This window comes from Haliaeetus albicilla, chromosome 4 (genome assembly GCF_947461875.1).
Source record: "Haliaeetus albicilla chromosome 4, bHalAlb1.1, whole genome shotgun sequence".
Classification (NCBI taxonomy): domain Eukaryota; kingdom Metazoa; phylum Chordata; class Aves; order Accipitriformes; family Accipitridae; genus Haliaeetus; species Haliaeetus albicilla.
In genome coordinates this window covers 43,313,564-43,331,457 of record NC_091486.1, presented here as the reverse complement: position 1 = coordinate 43,331,457, position 17,894 = coordinate 43,313,564, and the positions used below count along the sequence as shown (strand labels likewise).

General features: G+C 45.4%; 1 long non-coding RNA gene across 1 annotated transcript; it reads right to left on the bottom strand.

The window, feature by feature from the left end:
• Positions 1 to 7,684: 7,684 nt before the first annotated feature.
• On the bottom strand, positions 7,685 to 13,240 carry LOC138685166 (uncharacterized). The gene is made up of 2 exons (XR_011324449.1): positions 8,320 to 13,240; positions 7,685 to 7,853 (listed from the first exon to the last, which is right to left on the bottom strand). It is a non-coding gene; the product is annotated as an uncharacterized lncRNA (long non-coding RNA).
• Between the last annotated feature and the right edge of the window lie 4,654 nt (positions 13,241 to 17,894).

Below are 17,894 nucleotides of genomic sequence, written 5' to 3'. Positions count from 1 at the left end.
CACCAGCAGCCAACATCTGCCAACTTGTTCATTCAGGTCTGGATCTTCAGCTCAAACCCTCACAAATACCCAGTTTCCCAGGGAAGAAGGAGTATTTTGTACATATGTTTGCTCTTAATCCCTCTTTTTGTAGGAACCTGTCAGAGTAAAGGGTTAATATGTCTGTAGAACAGCCAAGGGAAATGGGAGAGCCAGCAAGCCCAGGTCTTCGCTGGTGTCTGTCATTGTAGGGTCTGTCTTTCAAAGCCTATATAAATAAACTTCCTAGTAAACTCAGCAATTTTGTCATCATAAAGGCTGGCAGCCTTTCCTGGCAATAAAATAAACTCTAATCATTTCTTCAAATAAAACACAAATAGCAGCAATGCGTTCACAGGAGGCTCTGGCTGATTTTGCTTCTCCCCCCGCCCCTCCAGCCACCTCGCCATGTGCGTGCCATGCCAGCCCATGATGGATGGAGAAACGCAGGGGCACTCTGCTGCTAAATGCCTAAAAGGAAACAGACCCTATGTCTGCAACGTAAATCAGGAATGGGCAAGGAGCTCAAATGAAATAAGAAACCGCTCTGATCTTCCTGCTGCACAGCTCAACCAGATCAAAAATACTCCTGCCCCCTCCACAGATCCTGAGGATGCTTTCCTTCCCTTTCTCATGCACACCTATTTCCTCACCAGCTCTCTTTTCCTACAAAAAAGCTCTGATAATCTCAGGAGAAGCCTGTTCTTGCCATTTGCCCTCTGTGGTGTGGCTGATTGAAAACCATGCTTCACAAAGAGTATGTTCAATGAACAACAAAAGGGAAACATGGAGTAAAAAATTTATGCCTGTCAGGGTTGTCTCATCCCTTTTCCTGTAGAAAGCCAACCAGAAACCAGGTAAACATGAGCAGAAAGGATTGTAAAAGGGAAAAAGAAAGAAAGAAAAGCCTGTCAGTCCTCCTGCCCCTTGTGCACCTGAACGCCCTGCTCATTTGAGGCTCGCTCTGCAAGATGTGCCTGGAAAGCAGGAAAGGGAGATAGAAATGGCAAAAGAAGCTGAACTATCAGTTTTTTACAACATGTCATCTGGCTTGTTGGGTTTTTTTTTCAAGATTAGGGAGAAACAATAGGTTTATGTGCAGACCCATGGACATCAGCAGATCGCATCCCATTGTCGCACAGATTCACTCTGTCCCCAGGAACGTGTCTGATCCCTGTTCAATAATAACCCTTCCTTCTGTGTGTTGAATATTTAGCTAATTAGCAGCTCACAGCACAGCCCTGCTGCACGCTTGTATAATATCTCCCTGGACTCCCAGCTCAGCTGCATTTATACTGCAGCATATATGGCAGCTACAACTGCTATTCAACAGCAACAAGACTCGAATGCGCTCCATAGGCATCACAGCAGGGGGTGCACAGTGACGCCGAGAGCACACGAAGAGCACTGCTCAGTTGTGCATCCATCTCAAAAACAAGCACAATATGGTCTGATTTTAGTCATCTGTAAAATAGAGCTGCTGGCTCTTGTCCTAGAGCGGCGTCAGCCTCTCCAGATGATGAAAGTGTGTCACTTGGGACGGGTCTCCGGCACAGTCCATCTCCCTCTGCATTAGATCTAGGCAACAGAAGTTTTGCCAAGCATTTTGCGTTTGGGGGGTGTGTGTGTGTGTGTGCGCAATGAAAATACCCAGTTCTGGAAAACTCAGAGCATTTTGCAGAAGTTTTGCAAAAGTTTCACCAAGCAGCTCAGTTAAGAAATGTTCCTTAAAAGTCTGAGGACATGGGTTTCTTCTGACACTGAGGACATGGGTTTCTTCTGATACATATTCTGAAATAAAACATCGTGGCTTTTCCACACAAAACCACCTTTGCTTTTATTAATGACTTTGTTTTGTTTTGCTTTGGTTTTTTACTGCAATTTTCACTTGCTCAAAACTGCAAGGCAGTGTTTCTCTCTAAGGTTAACCAAAATAGTTCACCCTACCTGGAATTGCTATCATTCCGGCTTGGTTTGATGAATTGTGGGGGCAAAAAAACCAACAGTCTTGTATTCATTGATTCTTGATTGCTAATGAATCAGAAACCATTCATTTGAACAGCTGGCTTCTGCCAATCCACTCTTCGCAACTTGCAGTGCAGGAGACACGGCTGGCATGGGAGAGTAGATGAGAACATCTGCTGAGCAATTTTATTGCTTCAGAAAAAAGGGAGCAACTTCCCTGGAAAAGTTTCTGGTGTGGACACTTAGAGAATTGAGAAAAGGGGCTGGTTCATCTTAAACTCACTGAAATCTGCACCTCAGTGGAAAACATTTTCTCTTTGGAAATGCATTAAAACAGGGGTTTGAGGGCTATGAAAAAGTTTTTCAATGAACTAGAAATATGCACATACCACATATACACTCCCTAGGATTTTCATTTGCATTAAAAAAAAATAATAGAATACCACACTTTTTTCATTTCAGTAATGAAAACAATGTTTTCAGATTGGTTTTCAGCTTTAAGCCAGATTGTAGATGCCCATAGTGTAGTTTTATTTTGAGTTTTATTGTATCATTGATTAAAAGCACCTAAAATTAAAAAAAAAACCCACACCCCTTTGATTTTAAATTAAACTTCTTCTGGACAAGTCAAAACCTCACATTCAGCTAATTCTTATATTGCACAGTGCTGATAACTACAAAGTTGCAGGAGAAAGCACTGACATAAAAAACAGAGAGCATTCCCTCATCCTTAGGCATCCTGAATATATTTTCATTTTAATTAGGCTGCAATAAATTAACATTCAAAGAAGTAACACAAAGAATGTGATTGACATGAGATTTAAATCAAGGTTAGTTTTTCATAGTCATGACCACAGCACAGAGACCCAGAAGCACTGCTGAAAGAACCACTGCATTTGTCCAGAAACTTGGAGATTTGTGCAGAAGCTGACCTTGGACACGGGAACCACTGTGGTGGTTGTGCCTGGCACTGTCCTGCATTTACAGTGGGAAATTGCTGTCCCAGGGAACAGCCAATCATAATTTATATGAGCCTTTTCTTCTTGACAGGTGGGTTTAAATGCATGGACATGGTGATGCAAATCATAGCTTTGGTGAATACTTTGATATGCTTGAGCATAGCCATTTTTTGTGGTGAAAGCCATAGCTGCAGCAACTCTTAATGGGACAAGATGAGATATTTGTGAACAAAATATCATACTTTTTCTTCCCGCTTTTGCAATATTCTCCTGGGCAATGCTGTTCCACCACCAGGAGCTCTCCCAAACCTCCCTAAACGCAGGAGGTGGAGGGGGCTGGTACTGAGGATGCCCACACCAATGTCCCAGTGGGAGATGACTGCCCATACACTGTGATTTCACCACCCCCACAAAATGACAATGTAACAGATAGCACCTGAGCGCAGGGATACCCAAGGTCTCCACAAACAAGGCAGCTCAGGGACTCCAGCTCCCAGAGCTCACTGCAGACTCATTTTCTCAAGTTCTTGGCAATCTCTGAAGTTTTCTTGACAGAGTAAATTAGGCAGCGTTGAGCTCCATAGATAGATTTCTTCATTTAAAGTGCATTTAAAGCTAGAGCAGATATGTCCACTCTGGAACACATAGAAACCCTGTAGCAGTGCTGTTTGGTGGAGGCAATTCGAGACCCATTTAGAGCTGGGATATGCAATACACTCAGCATCTTCCCTGCTGCCAAAACAATGGTGAAAGTTCATTAGAATAAACAAGGGTGAAGGTTTCTCTGTTTAACTGCATTCCTTGGATGCTGAAGGGAAGCACTCTTCAGAACAGCCACCTACCAGACAAGGATGAACACAGCCCTGCTAGCAAAGCTGAACCTCCCACCAGCCTGCTGGGATCTTCTCCAGAGTCCTTCACCAGGAAAACATGCATCTCCTTAGGGTCATTTCTGCACACTTCTGTCTGCTCTCCTTACCCATCATCTCCTTTACATTCTCTCTCCTGCAACTTTGCACACCCCCACCATAACCTCATCATGAAAAAAAAAAATCAATAAAATCATCCTGAAGAACCTGGTTGCATCACGCTTGGCCAGTCTTGTCATACCTGGGATGCTGCCACCTGCCTGAGAAGATTCAGAGTAATAATAATAATATCCTCCCACTGAAGGATCATACAACCTGACTGGTCAATGATATTTTAAAGTGGTAATTGGATTATTCATTCTAGGAATTAAGAAACACAGTCTCTGTAAATCTTTCTTTGACTTGTAACACTGTTTATATGGTTATTTGTAGTATCAGCTTGGGGCGGGGGTGTAATTTTTTTTTTCCTGGTATACTCCCAGGTCTTCTGGACAGCCATTTCCACTTCCTGGCTCATATTGCATGAACATTTTTTATAATACTTCTTTCATCTGATTTTTAAAAATGCTTTGATCAAAATCTCCCTACTGCATATTGAACATGGTTTGAATCATCAAGCCGTGGCTATTGCTAATAAAAGGAAAGAACTGACTTTTAATGAATTTGTTGGTGTTTGTGTGATCCAAAAAGAAATCACTGGGAATATACCTGCAAGTAACGGTGGCCCCTTAGTGCTTATTTTGTGTGAATTGTTTTTCCAGGCTTTTTTTTTTTCCTGCTGTTGTTAGAATTTTTATGGAGTCATCCAAGAAGTTTTGTTTGGTTTTATTTTTAAAGAATACAAATTGGTTTGACTTTTGCTTTTTTCTCTGGGAATATGTTGTGTGAAACACAGATTTTTCACTGCAAGTCTGTTTGCAGAAAAATCTATTCCATGAACCCTCATATTTTGAGGCAGCTCCAGAGACGTAAACGCACAGTGACACTTGCTAATGAGCATTTTCACCTTTCAGCCTATGGATATCCTTTTTCTCCCCCCAAAACATATGTGGCAGAAATCATTACCAGGCCTCTCAAGCACACAATCTCCCCAGGCCACCCTTTGGTGGTGGGACCATCGCAAGATGCTTTCATTCCCATAGAAAAGAGCAAGCCAAGGAAGGTCTATGTGCAATGTGAATCCCACCACAGCTAAGACAGCCAGCTGCCCCTCTCTGACATGCTCAGCCCCACATACGTCACCACCAGGGCTGGAAAACAGAGAACCAGAGTCCTGGAAGTCTAAGGGCAATCTGCTTTGTGTTTTCTCATGTGGTGGAAGTGCACGGGCACCTGCTCTTCGTTAAAAGCAACTATTTTGGCTAGATACAGGTAATGTGTTTTCACTCGGTAGCTCTGGTATTAAAATTTTGTGATTTACTAATTTTGAGGGAGAAAATGTCAAATCTTCATTTGCGAATGTCCTGTGTTGAAGAACCTGCCAAATCTGTAGGCAGGCTGGCCAAGAGCTTCCCTATGTCTGGGTACTCACCTGCAGCCTGAATTGGTTATGCATCAACAGCTAGATCTCTTTATGCCTCTGCCTGCTCAACCAGAGAGTTGTCTGCTGTCAGAAGTGCTCCTGACCTAAGACATTGTAGACTACTCTCTTAATCATCTCCAAATACACAATTTGGTTCCTGATCTCAGGGTGTGCCCATCTCTTTTCTGCACTTCTTCTGGTGTCTTTGTTTCCCAGAGCCACCCAAGTCCATCCATTACACTCCCATCCTAGATCTTGGCAAAGCAACATCTCTGGAACTCGCCACGAGGGAAAAACTATTATTTTATGCCTTTTTTTCTTCCTAAGACACCATCTACTACATCCAATTCTGCAGCCTTCCAACCGCTTGGTTCTGCCCTTGAACAATACTGCAATTAACTAAGTGTGGGAATGACGATGTGGCTCATTTGAGGTTTTGTTTCCACTCAGATGAGAGTTAATCTCCCCTGTGAGTTTGAACATTTCTTTTCCTGATGAATTGTTTATTTTTTGATTCTGGATGATTTCTAAGAATAGCAGTTCGGGTTCCATAAAAATTTACTCTTGTGCTTTGATTCATTGCACTTAAAGACACTGTTGTCATTCTCCCAAGTGTTGGCATGCAGTATTTGACAATCTTCAATGGAGAAAATTCCTAGAATATAAGAACAAGACCTTGAGCTTTGACTTCATTTTCTTTTCCTTTCTCTGCAGATGCAAAATGGATGTTTATTTTTCATTAGCAATGCCACAGGATTTTTGAAGGCATGTTCCCTTCGGTTTTCAGACTGACTCTTTTTCCGGTGTTAGATTTGCCCAGGCTTTTAGCCTTTATTCTCTGCGGATGTTATTCTAGTGGGCCAGCGCTCCCGTAGGAAACACAACCATGGCCTTGCTGTGTCGTGTGGTTTCCACAGTGGTATGAGTTTGCTGAACTGGGAGAACTGGCTTGGGGCTAGGCAGTAGCCAGCGACTCAATGGCTACAGCAGCTGCCTTGAAGGCAAGTGTCTTCTCCTCCATGTGTGTAATGGCATTGTAGGGTCAGAAGACAACAAGACAGCCAGCACAAGCCTGCAGATGGGGATGACACCTGCAGTGAGGCTCTTTGGGGTGCCAGGTCCCCACCCATGCTGGAGCTCTTCCCAGCCCTATGCAGGCTGGGGCATCATCTGAGCAGGACACACTGTGAAGCAGGAGCTCAGAGCCCAAGGCTGGATGGAGCAGCCAGCGCTCGGCATTGCCCTCATGGTGGTCCATGGAGGTGCTCTGGTGGGTCTCCAGCCACCCTGTGAATTTGATCATTGTCATTGGGGTTAGCCCTGGCTCCATTACTTGTACAACAAATCACAGAGATGTTAAAGCAGGGGTGGCATTAGCAGAATATACATGTGGGAATCCCCCAGCACAGCCTGCACACAAACAGCAATATTCATCACAGTAGAGGTTTCTAACCTGAACCCTGCAGATTTTCTCATATCTGATGTAAATCTCTACCTTGCCTTCCAGCACCAGAGGCACTTTTGCCATGAGATTTACTGTACAGCATTAGTTCTGCCCTCTCAGTTCTTTTAACGCCTTTTGACCTAGGTACCTTTATAAGAATCCCCAGTCACCCAAACTGTTTCAGCTGATGCCATCTGATATGAATCACCCTAGCTCCAAAGGTTTGATTTGGGTTTGGTTTGGTTTGGTTTTTTTTTACTTTAACACAAGCTTTCCTCATCTTTCACCCCAATGGGAAGCACTTGGGCTCTGGGGTAACGTCAGGTTCCTACAAGTGCTAGAAAGCTTCCTGGTGGCCTGGAGTTTCAAGCTAGCATCCACCCACATTTGTGGTGCCTTTGAACCACTTATAAATAGATCACGCTCATGCGGCTGTTTCATGTGCAACCATGGGACCGAGGGGAAGTGGCTCAGATCTCAGGCACAATGTACAGGCTCTGGTGTCATCCCGGCCATCCATCAATGCTGAAACCCTTATGAAATCCAGAAGAGATTCTGACATGCGATTTGCTCACTCCATCATGGGGGGCTGGGGGTGGGGAGAAAATTTTTTTTAGGAAAGCAAGCGAGCAAGCAAACTGGCAGAACTCCTGCCACAAGGAATGAATTTGCACACATACTTTGATCCCTTTATGATTTTTTTATTTGTGTTAGCCACATCCTCTTCGCTGCACCACTCAGCAAAAGATGCTTTAAATTAGATGAGGCTTGGAAAACACTCTCTTTGTGGCTCCCTCCCCCCTAGCCTTGCCTGCCCCCAAGGCTTAGTATTGGTCTGGTAGCCAGAGCTTTGCCTAACATGAAACTGGCACAAATGAAAAGGCGGATAAATAAACGTCCAGGAATCTTGTTTGTCATATTTAATCCATCACGTTTCCCAAACAGCCTGGTCAAAAAATTCTGCAGCAGTGTTTACATCATCCTGATTGAAAGCTACATCCATGCATATAAATACCATTCCTGGATGTAGCTCCAGTTTCACATGAAGGCAGCTATCATCCCATCTGCCCTCACCACTGAAAAGAAAAGAAAAAAAAACCCTTTACATTTCTTCCTTCCCTCATTCCTGCCCAATCCAGCCTCCAGCACTTGCATGCTCATTTTTTTTCCTTCCTTTTCTCAAGTCTTCTGGTGAGCATTTCCCAATTCTAAGATTTCCTGGTATACGCAACGGGTGATGAGCAAGTGGAATTCATGAGACCGCGAGGAGACAGTTAATCACCATGTTAATGAAAATGGCACAATGCGAGCACTTAGACATGCAACCTGGTAGGGTTTTGCATCATGACAAGCCACGTGTCTGGTACCATGCACTGAGGCTGGGAGCAGAAACCCTGCTTCAAGGTGAGGAAAACCACCAGAAACATACAACAAACCAGGGCAAATGAGAGATGTTTTCCATTTTAGTGACTGGAACGAGCAAATAGAAGAGGAAAAAAGCTATTTTAACAGTACATGAAGGAGTAGGAGGTGGTCACTGACTGTACATCCAGGCAATCAAGGGCAAACGATTATGGAGGTGAAGTTTAGAAAGGACCACAGGGAGTCTGACATCTCCACATGCCATGGGCCACCAAATACTTCCTAACAGCTCCAGCTCTTGAACAGCTAAGAGGAAAAAAAATTTAAAAAAAAAAAAAGGAAACTCTAACCTGCTTGGGATCAGATGGTACATTTTGTCTCATCAAAAATGAAATTAAGTTTTCTGATTATTTCATGGTCTTCTCATGTTAAAAGAAAACCAACCAAAACTGTCCTTTTCCATTCTCACCTTCCACCCCCTGCCCCAACTTTTTATCCCATGGGCAAAATTATTCATCACACTGGATGCAAATCATCCTCTGTAAATTGCAGTTTTCTGTGGTAAATGGTTTCACCACAAAATGTCACGCTATGTTGCCTCCAGTAGTTCTCATCCCACTCAGATACACATACTTCTGTAAAACACTTTACCCACTTAACTCCCCTTATAAAGTGAGTCCAATATTGCAATGCACGTTGACACTGCCACACAGCTAAATAACCATTTTTTAAGCCTCACCCTGATTTGGTGGCATGATTTTTAATCACACATTTTGGCAGTATTGTCCAGAAGTTGGATTTTGCAGAAGGATTGGAGACAGACATCCTAGAATTGAAAGGCTTTGAAAAAATGGGCTCTGACTTGGACATCCCCTTGGGTTTCGGCTGGTTTCTGAGCCCTTATCATTGAAAACCTCCAGCCCCAAAAGGAAATAGCACCTGTTTTATTCAGCCAAGCAGCACAGACATTTCCCAGGTGCCTCTTAACACCCCTTGGAATAAAAATAAGGCTGTCAGCTGGCACATCACAGATAAATCAGTATTTTGCCTGTCAGAAAATAGCCACCTCTTTATTTATAAGTCCTGTTAGCATCCCTACTTCTGAAATTAGAGCCTTGCAGAGGACTAAGACAGACACCCTTATCTCAAGTAACAGTAAACCATATAACTTTATAAAAAGTTTTTAATCCCAGTAAAAAATAAGGGACTGTAAACCCACTTTTACCCTTCCTCCTTCACCTCTTGCCTACTCAAAAGCAGGAGCTGCTTCTGGCCGCCAGATGTCAAACCCACAGGCTCTTCCCCTTTTGCTATTTTTGCCATACACTTTGATCTTTTGCAACGGCTGCCCAGGGAAGCAGGGGGAGGCACATAGTGCTGGGGGTAGTGGATGCTGCCATGCCCCCTCCGAGCCCACAGGCTTCACCCCCTTGCTTCCTTTTGCCCTTCCTATGGAGGGGCAGGAAATCCACTCAAAAGGTGGGGTGAAAAACAGGGAGAGAGGTGGGGGAACGGTGGTGGGAAGAGATGGGCGGCAGGGCTGGGAGGGTGAGAAGAGGGAAGGGTGATGGGCAGGAAGGGAGCTGCTGGGTGGGCATGACTGAACAGAATGGGGGCTGGAGGGGACCTGCCTGCAGACTCAGCATTAAGGTCTGAGTGGGGATGAGTCTTGTGTGGGGTAGGAAGGAGTTTATCCCTTTTGGCACATCGCTTTGGGCCAAAGCAGACCTGATAGCAAGTTGCTGTCTCAAGCCATGGAGGCAGCTAGAGGTGCAGAAGACAGCACTCCTTAGCCACTGTCTGCCTTTCCTCCACCCCAAATAAATCTCACCTGCTTTGGGGACATTTGATCACCCTGGACTTTCCTTTTCCCTGTACCGAGGGTTGAACACTATAGCATTAAAGACAGGGGAATGTGCTATATATAGCAGTGTAAGTACGGCAACATATGAATCACTCGCTATCAGCAGGGTGCCTGACCTCCAGGCATCCCCAAAAGAGATGGGATTCCCTTTCAAAGGCAGCTGAGTCATGCCCAGAGCAGTGTCTCTGTTATAATTCACTGCATGATCAATGGGCTGCATCGCCCCATAGTGTCTTAGACTGACTAACACCTTGAAACCTACCCTGCCTCCAATAAAAAATAAAAAAATAAATCTTTTTCATGCAATACCATACAAGGAAAATGAAATTATACTATCAATGGGACTCACTCCTGGAACAAAGGAAGCAATATTACAGCTGGAGAGTCAACATCCAGTTCAAGAGTCGTGAATATCTTCTTTCTCCTTCCCTGCCAATGTTTTATTGTTGTGGTGGGTAATATAGGAAAGTTTTCACAGCACGGCTCAGCTTGCCTTGAGAGACTCACTCAACAACTTCAGGCTGGCAATAGTGCTAAGAGGCTTGCATGTCTTGATGCTTTTGCTGTCAAAAAAGACAAAGGAAAAATTGGTTTTAAAAACCTATGGGTACAGGAGGGGGATGGAAGTTTATGTTTGTGTCCAAAACAAATCACATCAGGTATTTGCCCAGTCTCTGCATCCCACATGCTTGGGGTAAGGAAACATTCAGGCATATTGCCTGGACCAAGGTGGGCAAAAAGAGCATAACCCACACTGACAAGTTGCCAAGACATAGGGAAAATGCTGGTGAATGCAAATCTTGGTGCTTTAGTTGCTCCAGCTTCATTCACTATGGGTGTACAGAGACCGTAGAAAAGCAAATTTTTCATACGGACACCTTTGTTCTTCAGTTTCCAAAATCACTGCATTTTAACAACAAATATTCCCATTCGGTGTGCTCCAGGAAAAACTTCTTTCCCATGGACTTTTCATCTTTTTGGCCAGTAAACAAAATGTTGGGTCAAGTTCATGTCAATATTTCTAAGGAGCAGCAAATTTAAGGCCTGGCTGTCTCATCCTTTCATTGTCTATCTGACCTGAGACTGGACAGGTGACTGCAGTGCTCTAAGTCAATGGAAATAAATGCAAAAACTCAGCTTGGCTACATGTTTCATGCAGACTTTTGTGAATACTAGCCTTGCAGAGCCCGGCTCTGACGGCTGCACAAGTGACCTAGGTGCCTGCTAGTACAGATGGTGTTGGTGCAGGTCTCAGGCAGGCAAAACAGCTCCGATTCTGCCTGTAGTTCCTCCATGACCATGCTTCCTACCTCTTTAGCAATGCTCCTTGACCTCCATTTCTAAAGTGGGGTGCCCTGCGCTAATGCTTCCTCTTTGCCAAGCATGTTACCTGATGCATATTACAGTGTGATGTCTCTTGGCTGCTCTCAGCAGCAGCAGCAGCTCAACAGGCACCTCCCCAAAACCTAGCTCAATCAACTCTGTCTCAGCCCCTTAATCCAATCCAGCTCTGCCAGCAGAGATCCTGGCACAGCTCAGCTGCCATCCCCATCTCGTGTTTGGCCACATTGCTTCCAAGCACTGGGGATGCCCTGTGCCTGCACATCTGGGCATCCTTGCAAGCCTGATGTGGCCCAGGCAGCCCGCAAGCTTGCAGGCAGGTTCAAGCTCAGAGATGCAGTGAGTTTCCCATGTCCCGGGCACACTGATGTGGCAGAGGGTTGCTGAGATATCCTGAAGCCTGGTTAACCATTTTCCAACTGCATGGAGGCAAAGTGTGAAAAACAACAGTGAGCTTGGGAGTTATGTCGCAGCATGAAAGCAGTCCTCATTTGAGATGGGGACATATGGGTGGGAGAATCTGACCCCAACACTCTCCTGAGGAACCTATGGCAGCCCCAATATCTCCTGGGGTGACCAATAACCAGGCTCAAAAAGTAGGCAATCAAGATGTTGACAAGAGATGGCACAGCTTTCCAGAAACCCAAGCCAGAGCAGCCTTTTGGTCGTGGAGCACTAAGATGATTTAGAAGGTAAAACACTTGAGTCTGTGTCGCATTTCCCTTTCCTCTGCACCAACCCGCTTGACTGTTATTCTCCAGCCCTCCCTTGATACTCCCACCCCGCTCCCAGCCACTGTCACCTTGTTGCTCATTGTGGCACCGGCCAGAGTGACAACAGGCAGACTTTACACATGCCGAGCGGTTGCATAGTGAGTGCTCCGCAGGTCAGAGCCCTCCCTCAGCTACCTCCCCATTCCCAGAGGAGCTCACCTGCACCTGGAGGGCAAGGAACCACACTTTGGGGGTGCTCCCTCCTCCCAGGCACCCACCACCTACCGTCTCCTGGGCATTTTGTGGTAGCCACAGTGGTGTAAAAAACTAAAAACAGTGTCAACAATGTGCGAACAGGTGTTTCCTATATATACATATGTGTACATATACATACACGTATATCCCCAACGTGGCACTGAAACTACTTGCTGTTTTCTGTTTAAAAGCTTCAGTTTTGCCCCAAGGCACTTGCAAAAACAAGGCCATGATACACATTACAGACAGATACCACCACAGAAATCTCCTCTCCTGCAGCTGTAGCGACTCTTTCCCTTGTAAACATATCAAGTTGAGATCAAAATTTGCTCCTTCTAAATGAATTCCTACATCTCCACTAGCTGCATATTTGTGGCTGTTTAGTATTCCCACTTTAGGCATTGGCAGAAACAAAGAATAAGTGAGTATAAGAACACATATGCTGAGTGCTGAAGGGTATCCCACCCTTAATTTAAATAGTAGAACTAAAATATTTCGTGTGTGTGTGTGTGTATACACACACATGCACATATGTCATGGTACTTAAGCAAACATTAGCTCCACAGACCACTGAGCATTTGCTTCTCCTATGTCACATTTGGAAAAGTGCTAATGCCTTATGGGAAATGTGGAAAAAATGTAAATATTTTGTTCCAAAGCAACATAGCTTACCACTGTGCTTTTCTGACTTTTCTCCCTTGCAGCAAACAGCAAGCAAATAATGCACTGAATGCTTCTACTTTCTCCATGTATAAACTAATTCTGTCCCTTTGAACAAGCCTAACTGGAGCAGATTTTTTTTATGTTTTTAATGCTTTACAAATCATCAATTCCTATGGCCTGCCATCTTCTTGGAGGAAAAAAACCCCATCCAAGTCGATTGCCAAGCAAAGGGTTATGATTGCAAGAATTGGACTCAAATCTCCCCATTTCTAGGCTGATATACACTCTGACCAAGAGGGAGGGGATGGTTCCTCTTGCAGAAACAGCCACTTTAGGGCTGGCGCCCATCAGGGATTTCCTCTCAAGGACCACCAAGGACACCTGCAGGGACAGCAGGGTCAGTGACCCCACACTGCAAATGGCTCAACAGGTGCGGAGAGATGCTATGGGCCTCCATCTTCAGGGAGAAGATGACGGTCCCCCACATAATACACTCTGCTTTGGATTGGGAACTTCATCAAAAGTATAATGTCAGTGCAAAAAATAAAATTTTTGCAATTTTAGCAAAGCTTGCATGGAAAATGGAGACCTCAACACCAGAATAAGACTGCGTAGCAAACACCAGCTACAAAATATTCATTAAACATCACTGCTCTCCGAAAGAGCTGTAGGCTGCTAGGTGAACCCGCGCACCAGCTCAGCAGAGGTTATTGGTTTAACAGGTTCCTACCGCACTGCGCTTTATGGGACCCTCCTGTATTACTGGATATATTTTGGCTTACCATGAAGAAAATGTTCTTGCCAAAAGGGTTGCTATTACCTCAGTGGCTTCTCATTATAAGGGGCACCAGGCAATGGTGTTGTGCTGGGATCGAGGAATTTTCCGCTGCTCTCCTGCCGTGCTGGGGGAGCACAGCACCAAAGCTACCATGCTGAAAAGCATCTGAGACAATATCATATTCCTCAGTTATATCTTCACCTACCCATTTCCCTGCATTATTATTAGGGTTGCTATTTATATTACACTTGTGCTATAAGCTCTCATTGTTCTCAGGACGGGAAAAACACAGATACTCCTCTCTCCAAATGCTATGGATGTAAATGGATACATCAGAGCAAGGGCAGCAGCAGGACAGCTATTTCTCCCTTTTTTTTCCTTTCTTTGCAAGGAAAACTGGCTCCAGAGAAGTGAGCTATGGAAAGTTGCACTGGGAGCTGGTGGGACTTTGGAGAAGAGGATCTGACATGTCACACAGAGGTTTTAAAGCAAAGGATGTGCCATGGCCAACAGGTTCAGGTGAGGTGGGAAATAGGGGCCCCAAGTCTTTGTTGTGAGCATCTTATTTAGATGCCTAGAACCAGGAGAAGGGAAGGTAGCTTCAACACAGAGAAGATCTGAGCCTGAAAGGCAGGATCCCTGCTACTGGTGGATGGGATAGCACTCTCCAGTGGGAAAGGTTTGATGACCACAGCCATGCAGTGGGCTTAGGTTAAGTGAGGTGTTTGCACAGGAGCATACCAAGAGATAAGACACGGATGACCGAAAAAAAAGCTCCATGTAAACATTTGCCTCAGACACGCTTTTTCCCAGTGATTTATGTTCTCTCCAGATGGAGATGACACCATGTGGTTGCTTGCCACAGCCTTTAGAGTCAGCATTGATGGGGAAGGGTGGCTTTTCTTGAACAGCCAGCAATCTCTCGGGATGAGTGACCTCCAAGTCTGTCGAGGGTTAAAAGGCATGGGGGAATATGTGCTCTGAGGATGAATTTATGAACCCTAATAAAACTGCTGGGGGAGGAAAGATAATCACAGCAAACTGAAAATGTTTCAGCGTTTGCATTCCTCCACCTTCTGTCCTAGAGGCGGGGAGACGTTCTCCCTCATGTCCTGCCAAGAAAAGAAATGGCCGTAAAACTGCTGATATCATTTTCAGTTCCTCCCCCCACTTTGAATCTGCAAACCTCATCCCTGCCTCCCTCTCAGAGAGTAGGAAATGGTTCGGGTTAAATGAGCGTGGAAGCTGGAAAGCCTGGAATTGGAATCATTTCCCTGCTGGCCTTCCAGGGGCTCCGACGGGAAAAGCCCCCAGGCACAACCGGAGAACAAGATCTCCTGCCACGTCTTCTTCCACTTACACCTCCCAGTGCTTCACCTCGCGGGGTCTGCTTTAGCACTTAGGTGGTGGGGCAGAGGCGGGGGGAGAAGGTTGTTTTTCTTTCCTTCAGCCTTTGCAAATGGACTTCCAGGGCAAACAAAATAATTGGCTCAGGCAAACGCAAGAGCTGAAAGGCATCACTTGGCAGGTGGAGGTGTCACCTTTCCCATCACTCCTTTGGTTTCTTATTGCCAAAGCACCCGCCTCTTGAAGGAAATGTACTCCTTGAATGTCCAGCTGCTGGCCTCCAGGGTTATTATCTGGAAGATGGTGGCACTTTTTGAGCACAAACCTTATGCTTGCACCTTTCAGGATTGAATATGCTTCAACATAGGGCTGGGATCCTCAGATCCAGAACCAAAGTACAGTTATGCTTCAAAAAAGCAGACAAAGGTTTCCAAGAAGCAAGTGTGAGGAGGGGAGATGCACAGGGAGCTCATCTCTGAGAATTCAAAGCATCTACAGAAATATTTGAATGAAACTTGGCCTGCACTATCTGTGCGAGGTCCATTCCCCTGATCACACACAGAAAATGAGCTGATAACAAAAGGGTAGTGCAGCTACAGAGATGACAGCATTTTAGTGGAAGACCTGAAACAGAAAGCCACCGAAGACCTCTGGAAGAGGTTTGGTGGAGGATGTCTCCAGAGAAATACCATCACAAAGGAGCCCCCAAGCCTGGCTTGGTGCAGGTCTTTCATAGGTGAGGCTCCAGCTAGAAATCTGGGACTCAAGCTCCTCCATGCCAAGCTTTGTACAAACACAAAGGTCGTCCTGCCCTGTGGGTTGTGGACTCTGCTTATTTAAGATATCCCCCATGCATGCAGGCACTGACTTTGCTCCCCCCACAGCCCGGGAAGACAGCTCTCTCCCCCGTTTTGCAGGACTACATGAATGATCTCCTCGGGCTGACACAAGGAGCCTGCAGCAGAGTTGGGTATAGGACCCAGGCTTCATGAGAACCAGCTCTGCCTGTTAAGCACCAGACCAGTCTTCTCTCCAGATGAAGAGGAGGCAATTCCAGCACTCTGGCAAAGCCACTTGGAGAGAGGCGATAGAGCCCCAAGGCTACCCCTAAATCTGTCATACAGCACGCCTTCCTTTCCTTAGCACTCACATATTGATATTGTTGGGGGGGGGAGGGGGAAGCAGCCCTGGCTGTCCCTGTAGGTCCCAGAGGAAATGGTTTTATAGGACTCCAGTGGATGCAGAAAATAACTTCCACTTAACGGCAGGCGCTGGCTCAGCATTTGCTGGCCTGAGACAGATCAAACACTTCAGAGCAATTCCCAAGTTATTGGTCCTCCAGCTCAGAGGTTCCCAGCCAAATCTTTATCCTCTGCTTCTGAAAGCTGGTTCTACTTTATATTCAGGAATAATATCCCTAAAACCTTGCATTTATGAATGAGCAATACTTTCCTCACCTCCACAAAAGCCCGCACCGGGCTGGAGTCCAGGACACAGCGGCATCTCTTGCAAAGGTGCAGAGCATTTGTGTCCAGACGCCTCAAGCGCTTTGGGAGTTGGACCCAGCCTTGCACTGCCGCCTTTGCAAACTGGCTATTGGGACACAGGCTCTCCAGCCACACTGTTTAGTTAATGAGCGTCTGCACAACACATTTTTAGTTCTCATGACCCTTCATCCCTCGTTATCCAACAAGCTTGAACCAGCCTGTATGGATGGGACCTGGTCCTCCAGAGCAATCAGGCTTTTGAATGGATATTGCATTTTTGAATGCACATTGCAGAGCTTCAGAAGCTGTGCTCAAGCTGGATGAGAAGAGCAGATTAATCTTGGTGGCCAAAACCTTCACGCTTCGGGAAAGGCCATGTGAAGCCCAGAGAAAGAAAAACAGCACAAGGTAAATGGAAAACTCTCACCCAGAGAGCGCTATGCTAATCGGCACCAGCTGGTGCTCTGCTAATATTTTGATAAAGTCCTATTTTCTCTCCAGAACAGAAACCTTACTGAGGTTTTTTTCCCTCCCCCACCCCTCCCCTGCCCTTTCCTTCTGTCATAGTTCTGGCATGGTGTAAAGGGGAACATATGTAGCAGACATAAATGACAGATGAAAGAAGAGAAAAATAGAGGAGGATAAGAAACCACACAGCTTCACTGACACATCAAAACCCAGATAATAGCCTGACGCTAAGATGTCCTTCTCTTCTCCCTCCATCCTCATCCCATGCATGTACCTTGCCCTCCCGCAGCCTCCACAGCATTACAGGGGAGCAGAACACACACAAAACCTGTACTGAAGGGTGAAGGATTCCCATTATAAAGTTGAGCTCATGCGTTCAATAAAGGAAATGAAGAGGAACCAATTTGACTATTCGTTATATATTCCACACTAAATTGCTCCTTCCAGCCAATGCCTAAAGAAGCTTTGGAGAAGCTGTTGGTCCTGGTTGTCCCAAGGAACATAATTAGCCTCCCAGACATGGTCATTTTGTCAAATCCCAGGGAAGGAGATTTCAGGAGTATGTCAGTTTTACGCTGATTGCACGTAGGAGAAAAGAAAAAAAAGAAATTATGTCAGTGTCTTACAATGTGAGGTTTTAAAATTGTCTTATTTTCTGTTTTTAAAGTTACATTAGAGCCATCAACATTGGAATTAAGCCACATTTTAAAAGCCAGGCAGAATCTGTTAAAGCAGCTCCTGCCTACCAAACACAGACTGTCACCAAGCTGCAAGAAGGGGGCTGCCCCATGCGGGGAGACAAGCCAGGAACCAGGGGGGACCCTGGTGTGGGTGGGTCC